The 9,078-nt window shown below is 37.8% G+C and overlaps 1 long non-coding RNA gene across 1 annotated transcript in view; it reads left to right on the top strand.

Moving 5' to 3' along the window:
- The first annotated feature begins 454 nt into the window (after positions 1-454).
- The window catches only part of LOC136794864 (uncharacterized), a 177,790-nt gene continuing 169,166 nt past the window's right edge, over positions 455-9,078 (top strand). Inside the window, exon 1 of the long non-coding RNA XR_010842274.1 lies at positions 455-663. This is a non-coding gene — a long non-coding RNA (uncharacterized lncRNA). The remainder of the gene's footprint in view (positions 664-9,078) is intronic.

The raw sequence follows: 9,078 nt of genomic DNA, 5'->3' as shown, positions 1-9,078 counted from the left end.
CTAGCAGTTCTCATCCTGGTCACTACAAGTCAGAGGAGAGGAAAAATAGTTTTACCTTCACCCTTTATAGTGAGTGCTTGACTGAGACCCTTTTTGCTATAGGGCACCTCATAAATGGTTAAGTTTATCTAGGTTAGAGGTTCTCCACCGTCGCCACTGTAGTCAAGATTATCTTTAGTAAGGTTAACCTACTTGTTCAGCCTTAAAACAAAATGTTACTCACTTGAGGCCTCACCCTGGACCCAGTCCAGTTTAAGCTGAACCCAGTCAGATCCCAGATCCGGTCCGGCTTCTGAGTCGGAACCGGTCCTTCCCCAAACCTGGTCCGGCTTCTGAGTCGGAACCGGTCCTTCCCCAGACCTGGTCCGGCTTCTGAGTCGGAACCGGTCCTTCCCCAGACCTGGTCCGGCTTCTGAGTCGGAAGCAGTCCATCCCCAGACCCTGTCTGGCTTCCGGGTCCAAACCGATCCATCCCCGTACCCAGGCTGGGTTCTGAGTCTGTCCCAGTTCAACTCTGGCCAGTTTCTCAACCCATCCTGGAAAAAGAAGGGCTCAAAGAAAGCCTGAAAGCTCATAACACAAACGCTGCAGAGCTAAGATCCAGGGACCCTCCCACCACCTCCGGAGGCAGCGATAAAGCAGCGAGCTCGCGGGACTGAGCAGGTACCTCTGCCTGGTTGCTCAGCACTCCTAGGGGCTGGGGCGGCAGTGGGCCGGGCGGCGGGGAGGGGTCTCCTGCTCTTCCCTCTTCTGACACCAGGACTGTTCAGAGATAAATTGAGGCGTTTTAAGAGTTTATTTGTGTAAAATTGGATTCCAATTGGGCAGTGTCCAATCCAGCAGAAAGAAAGGAGTTCTGAGGACCTGTACAAAATGAAAGACTTTTATAGGCAGAAGGGAGAGGGAGCAAGAAAGTTCTTTTAGGCAAAAAAAAAGTAGTTGGTTATTGCAAGTTGACTTTCCGTTAGGGAACTGCGTGGATCTCTCAGGCAGATTGCTTAATGAGTGCTGATCAGGTGATTCCTGGTTGACTCGTTTAAGATTCATTTCGGGGAAAGATGAAACTAATTAAGTTTCAGTATTGTGATGTGGCACTTAGCATAAGTGACTTCATTTGGGTCCTGCTGTCTTGTTTTTCTTGGGTTTTTTTGTGGTACGTGGGCCTCTCCCTGTTGTGGCCTCTCCGGTTGTGGAGCACAGGCTCCGGAAGCGCAGGCTCAGCGGCCATGGCTCACGGGCCCAGCCGCTTCGCGGCATGTGGGATCCTCCCGGACCAGGGCACGAACCCGCGTCCCCTGCATCGGCAGGCGGACTCTCAACCGCTGCGGCCACCAGGGAAGCCCTGTCTTGTTTTTAACAGGAGATATTAATTGTATTCTGACTCAGAAAAGTAATGAGACATTCAGGAAAACCTTTTGGATATTTGGTGATATTGAAGAAGTATTGATATTCTTATTTTGGATGTGGTAACAGTACTGGGATTTTATCTTGGAAAAGAGTCTGTCTTTTCAGATATTAATTGAAATTGAAATAAATGATATTATGTCTAGGATTTGTGTTAATATAATGAACAGGGAGGAATAGGTAGGGATACATTTGAAATGATCTTGGTCATGAGTTGATAATTGAGTGATAAAATGTGTGATGGGTAAATGAGGGTTCATTATACTGTCTTCTCTAGTTTAACCTGCTTTTGAAATTTTCTATAATGAAATGTTTAAAAATTTAAAATTGTTTTTGAATTGTTGAATGGAATTTCAACATTGAATGAACTTCAATGGAATGTAACTTACCCAAATTAGAATCGATTGATACATAAACATTACAGAAATAAATTGGAAGAAACATTCAACTCTCTTTCTAAACTTTCCCTCAACTTAGCAAAAACAGTTCTTATTTAGATATGGTTTTAGTAATCTCAATCTATCAGTGGGGTAGAATGTGTCATTTTTTCAATTTATAAGGGAATGTTATAATCCATGTGATTACTTTGTTAGTTTAAATTTTTTTTAATATATATTAAATGTAAAAATTTACATGTTGAGAAAAACAGTACATCTTCTATGTTCCAAAATTTATGGTGTGTTTTGTGTATGTGTGTATTTTGAAGATTATAACTTAATTATAAATGATATTTATATTATGTGGAGGTTTTATATCTCAGTCTCTAGAATGGTAAAAACATTATTTTTTGCCAAATACAATATATGTAATTTAAAACATATTTATGTATTTTATCATATAAGTTTTAAAAATAGTTACAGAAGACAGATGTTGCTTCAGGCTAACTTAAAGGCATAATATTGTCGTGATTACAAATAATGTTCTATATGAGTCTGTATAGCTAAACATAAGAGGTTTTGTTTTAGTTATTACTTTTAAAGTTATGGTTTTCTTTTTTTGATGAAAAGTGGAGCAGTTCACTGCTTTCAGTTAGTAGGTAGAAAGCTGGTAAAAAAAAAAAAAAAAAAGCAAAAACAAATATGACTGATACTTGCCTTTCTGAAAAATGACCTTACATTGCAGTTGAAGGGCTGAAAGTAACCAAACAGTGCCTTAAGAGAACACAGAGTTGCTGTCTTTGAAACATGATGCCATACTCCTAGGAAATGTGTCACTCAAGATGGGATTTCCAAGTAGGGGAAACCAGTAATTTATCTTACATTGAGACATAGAATCCCCCAATTTTTCTTTAAAAGGATGTATAAGGCATTTAAGTAAATAAAGAAATAAAAAATGGACACATGTTTACTACTGCTTTGAAACAAGTATGTTCCTGTAAACATTGGTCTCTACTAATATGGCTCGGTATAAGTTTCCCATTTATACACACGTATTCTATATCTTTCTATCTCTATTGACAGATTTTCTAATCATTTCACGTAAAGGTCTTGTCTTAATTAACTAATTTTTTAAAAAATAAGCAAGCATTTCATATTAGATACTCATTTTCTAAACATTAATATTTAGCTGGGTATTGTACAAATGAATTCGGTGTTATCTATGAGCTTAAAAAAATTATCTTGAGGAATTTGTTTGCGGTTACCAAAAGAGTGAATTTTCACTGCCTTACTTATTGTATTTTACTTAAATCACTGGTAGTTCTTATTTGCATTCCAAAGGCTACTGAACATTTCCCTAAAAATAGTATCTATCACTTGTTTGCATATAGTCTTCTATATGTAAACTATTAAAAACAAAAACTAAGAAATATGTCCCTCTCCCCTTGGGTTGCCACTTCAAAAATAAAGGCTTACAGTTCACACATAAGAAAGTAGTATTTATTGACTACTTATGTGCCAGACATAGTTAAGGTTTTGTTATAAAAAGACGAAGAAACAGTGTTCTCAAGGAGCATACTCTTTGGTTAGCAAGTAACAGACAAGTAAATATATAACTAAAATAGGCTATAATTAATGCCAAGAAAGCAGGAATCAAAGTCATAGGAGTATAGTTCAGGTGGGGCTTCATGGAAGAAATAAATAACCAGCCTGAGGCTTAGATAATTAGCAGTAATTAACCCATCAAATGTGTGTGGGGGCTAAGGGGAGGCTTGGGGAAGTTGGTTTAGTTGGAGCAGAGAGGTGGAGATGAAGGGAAAGAAAAGGCTGAATGATAAGGACATAGACTAAGAGGGGTTCTGGGTTCAGGGAAGCACAGATTGTACCTAAGGGTTTGAAATGTGAAGTTCAAAAGGGAAAGTATAGCTTGCCTACATGGAGGGGAAGAAAGCTTCTACAACATGGTCTTGACTTTAGGTCTCTTCAAGACAACGAAGAATTACTGAGTGGTTCTTAATGGAATGAAGTCATTTAGCTTGCATTGTTTATTTGTTAAAACCCGATCCGACTCTATGAGGTTTTTCTTTAAAAACAGAATGCACTATAATTTTAAGAGTAAAAATTGGGCTGCAGTATAACAGAAGGTTCAAGGGTTTCGAGTCCTGTTAACCCATCCACACTCAGCTTTAAATCCTATGATGTTTTTAGCACTTTAACTCTACAAAATAGAATGAGATATGGGAAACTTGGGGGGCAAATAATCCTATATGCTAGAAACTTTATGAATACAATACCTGGGAAGGGAATAAATTACAAGAACAATCATTTAACTCACAAATCAATAAGGGTCTTTGAAGGGACCCTGTCTCTTTTTACTAGAAGTCTGTCTGAACTAGACGTTCTCTACCTCATTTTCCAGCATGGGCTTCCCACCTATATTCACGGTTGATTTCATCTTCATTCTTAATTTAACCTGTTCACAGTGTAGTATTTTCATACCCTTTTCTTGTGCCATCCCATCAACAAACATTTCCCCCTAAGTTACAAATAACAAAATGCATGTGCTCACATACATGCATACACACACACACACATAAGTATGCAAATAAATAAAATCCCAAAACACTGTTACTTTTCACTTAGTGCCGAATTTCTCGTAGTTATGCTTTATACTTCTCAATCTCTCACAGTCTGACTTTCCCTGCCATTATTCATTACAGAAGACACAGAGAAAAATGATTTTGTAAGTGTATTACTCCTTTACCTTTCTGTCACACGTGCTGCTCGTATTTGCACGCTTGAAATCATCTATAACTTTTCCATTGACCTTTCATTTAATCAATCACATATGGAATATACCTTCAGAGCTAGTATGATAGAATCTCAGAGCTTTTGTCAGGAACTCATCAAGGTCACCCCTCTAATTTGCTAGGATGTCAAAGAGGAATCGTTTGTTGAGAATAGTTGGTTCCAGAAGAAAGGAATTTTCTAAGTGATTACCTAAGGAAGAGATCAGTGAGGGCTACTTCTGGGCATTTTGGTCAGAACATTCAGTGATAGAATTATTTGCTGGATAGATGATCATTGGAATTGCTTTCTTAAGAAATAATTGAATGTGATTGTATGGCACTTCTCCCTGTACCATAAAAGTGTGTGTGTGTGTGTAGTTTCTGTTCACATTAAACATCTTCTTTTCTCCCTCTTTTGTCTGCTCCTCATCACTCTTATGATACAGCCTCTGAATTCTCTGGAGGATCTTTGTCTTTGAAGTCAATCAATTCCCTTATATCATTATGTTTTCTTATTGATTAAATAAGATTTTCTTAGAGACTAGGGTAAAGATTTTGTAGCCATGATGATAAGATTTTATCCAGCTCCCCAAACTTCCTGAATCTTGACCTGCAAATCATCCAAACTTCCCAAGGGAGTAAACAATATGAATGCTGAGAACATTTGTAATCAAAGGACTTCTTCATTAACGTAAGAGTCAGCATCTCCCACTCTGCAATGCAATGTTCTCTGATAACAGACGAATTGCTGGTGCATTTCTTTTGGTTTAAGGCTTAGGTGGAAACTCCAACACTATCCCCTTCCCCCTCCAACCATCACCTACCCAAATCTCATATCAAAAGATTAACTGAAAAGGTTAATTTTGCTTTTGTAACAAAACTGAAGATGTTCTTAGCCCTGTGCTACTGCTAATGTTGACCTTTCCCAAATCTTCAGTAAGAACACACAACGTCTGCCATGTAGCTTCCTTCCTAAATGTTGCTGATTATAATTTCTGATAAAACAACCTCCATTGTGGTTGTTTTATCAGAAATTATACCGAAGTCTCTGGGTGAAAACCAGGAACAGGCATGTGTGAAGAGGGAAGATCCTGTCCTAAATTATCCTTCCCAGCAGCGGCTTGGAAGAGACCATAAATATGGGCAGAGACCTTGGTTCAAAGTCCTGCTTTGCTTGCTTATTACAGACGGGGGCAGTATACAGGTGTTCGCTTTGAGGCACAGTAAGATTGCTCATTAGAGAAGAGTCATCATTGTAATCAACGGATTCACCAACTCCTATTTGACTGAATAATGATAGGGAAAAGTATAGAAGAATGGAGAGATGGGGAATGAGGTCTACTACCTCTAGATGTTTCACATGCTGTATGTTACATGAGAAGGTGTATATAATCAGGTTGATAATGAAACTGCTATGTTTGAGATCAAATAATATTGAATACTGACATTTTCATGGGATTCAATCTCAAGTGGTCGCAAGTGGATTCTATTTATAGGAATGATTAATGCAATGTGAGAATGAGTAGGAAGCTCTCTGGAGAGACTCCAGCTGGTTGGGAGATGTAACCACCTAGTTTGCCTGGAAACCAGGAATTGGTCCTGTAATCTTAATAAGGACCAGAGAGTGGTCTACTAGCTATGTGTTTTATAAAAATTTTAAGATTGTTTTGTTGGAAGGACACAATACATTGACACTGGGATAGATGAAAGGCAGAACTCTTTGTTACTTGCAGCTCTGAAAGAGAGAAGGCTACAGTTGTGGATTCACAAAGAGGGTTGCCCCCAGGACACGAGAGCAGCAAGCTGGAGCTGTAGGGAAAGTTTATGTATGGCAAGTAAGGTGGGGTTAACTAGGTTTTGTGGGTTCTCTGTGGATTGGCTAATTTGAATAATTTTGCACATTCAGGGGGGTCGTCTCTAGTTTCTGCTACCTGTTCCTGGGGTGATTAGAACAGATGCATCGTGGCCCAAAGTGTGAGAGCCAGAAAGGGAAGGGTCTGGTGTGGACTTAATTAACTGCTCAAGAAGGGAAATGGGCCTCTAGTCAGGGTCTTAAAACTGGATCAAGACAGCATTAAAACAAACTGTATTGCACTATGAAAGTAGGCAAACACTTAGGAACAGATAAGTCTAATAAACAAGGTTAAATTATGCCAAAATATAACATACTATTGGAAAGTAAAGGTGCAGCACCCATCAAAACAAGTTATGGGTAGAGATAAGTGAAGCCTTTTTGGAGAAGTTAATTCTATTCTTAAGTCTTGAAACGAGAAATTGGACAGGAAAGAAAGGAGTGAGTGGGGAAACAGCACTCCTGTCAAAGGGCACAATATGAATTTAGACAAAAAGCTGGAAAGAACAATTTGGTATTTGGGTATTTTGATTACAAAATGTCCAATTCCAGTGGGATACATTTGAAACTCAGCAACAGCCTGTACCTTCGTTTCTGTCCTCCACCTTCCACAGTTCTTCCACAGAGGCCTTACTGGCTAATCTCTAACTTTAAACAGAACAGCACGGTTTACTTTGGCATTTTCTAATGGGCTTACATGCACCTATTGAGTTCACACAGGGCAGTGGCTAGAGCATCAGAAAATTCCATAAAGATGATGAAAATAAGGGAAATGCCTTTTTTGATAGATTTTTAAGACTTAGAAGCCAGTTTGATTGAAGGTTAAGCAGTTGGTCAGCCATCATTTGTTCATCCTATGGATAGTTATGGTATTTTCCCACTTATCTCCAATATTCAGGTAAAGCACCAATATAATAATAACAACAATAATAATAGCAATAGCATGTGCACTTATGAAGTGTTTACTCTGAGCCAAGCCCTAGGCTGTTTAATAATCCTTATCTCTTGTCCTCATAAAGCGACCACTGTCCCCCACCACCACATCTAAGTTGACATACTTTTCAAATATGTCACTTAAAATTGGCATAAGTCATACTAGATACGTATACATGCATGTTTCTAAGTTAGAGGACAGTGAGGCTGGGCCCCATATTCCCTTAAATTTTAGCACTCAAAGTCCATTTTTTCTTCAAAATTTCATTTAATGTTAGATTGTATTGCGGTCTGAAATCCCCAATAAAGTTTAGTAGAGTAATGTAGTCAGGTTCAGACTTAAAGGTAAATCTTTTTGTAAAAAGTTTAAGTGTAGTTGGTCTGCCTCAATCTCAGACCCACTGCTGCCAGTTATCCAAGAGAATAAAGTATATCTCTCCGACTTCTTTTTTTCCATTTTTTTAATTTATTGAAGTATAGTTGATTTACAGTGTTATGCTAATCTCTGCTGTACAGCCAAGTGACTCAGTTATACACGTATAGACATTCTTTTTTATATTCTTTTCCATTATGGTGTATGACAGGATATTGAATATGGTTGAATATAGTTCCCTGTGCTATACATTAGGACCTTTTTTATCCATTCTAAATGTAATAGTTTTCATGTACCAACCCCAAACTCCCAGTCCATCCTTCTCCCTTTCTCTCTCCCCCATGGCAACCACAAGTCTTTTCTCTATGTCTATGAGTCTGTTTCTATTTTGTAGATAGGTTCATGTTTATGCCATAGGTTTGTGCCATATTTCAGATTCTACATCTAAGTGATATCATATGGTATTTGTCTTTCTCTTTCTGACTTCACCTAGTATAATAATCTCTAGTTGCATCCATATTGCTCCATATGGCATTATTTCCTTCTTTTGATGGCTGAGTAGTATTCCACTGTATATATGTACCACATCTTCTTGATCCATTCATCTGTCTATGGACAAGTAGGTTGTTTCCATGTTTTGGCTATTGCAAATAGTGCTGCTATGAACATAGGGGTGCATGTATCTTTTTGAATTATAGTTTTGTCCAGATATATTCCCAGGAGTGGGATTGCTAGATCATATGGTAATTCTATTTTTAGTTTTCTGAGGAACCTCCATATTGTTTTCCATAGTGGCTGTATCCTCTCTGACTTCTTTTACAGCCTTCCTTGAATGCCAGGGCTTCCCTTATAGTTCTATCTAAAATTGCACCTTCCCTCTCTCCCCAACCATCTTTCACTCTTTACCATCTTGTCCTGCTCTATCTTTTCTTCCGAGTGCCTATTGTTACTTGACATACTTTATAATTACTTGTTTATTATCTAACTCCCCTCTCAAGAATATCCCCAGTGCTTAGAACAGTGGTTTTATACAGTAGGTGCTCAGTAAATGTGTGTTGAATATATTAATCAAAATAATATATTGGTTATTTGTGAAATATACTGTTTTTAAATATACACAAAACACTGCTAATAAATATACAAAACTTGAGGAAAAAAATTAATAAACTACCAGTTTTAGAACATTCCCTGTATTTACTTAGAAAAAAAGTTTATAAGCAAATTATTTATTATAACATGGTTTCTCCTTTAATTACTAACTAGCTTAGTAAAACTATTTCTGGTCATCTTATCTTCTTAAATGCATAAATTATGGCAAGAGCTTTAAAGCCCTTCAGTAAATTGCCTGAA

The sequence above is a fragment of the Kogia breviceps genome, chromosome 9 (genome assembly GCF_026419965.1).
Source record: "Kogia breviceps isolate mKogBre1 chromosome 9, mKogBre1 haplotype 1, whole genome shotgun sequence".
Lineage (NCBI taxonomy): Eukaryota > Metazoa > Chordata > Mammalia > Artiodactyla > Physeteridae > Kogia > Kogia breviceps.
This window is presented reverse-complemented; position numbering and strand designations above follow the sequence as displayed.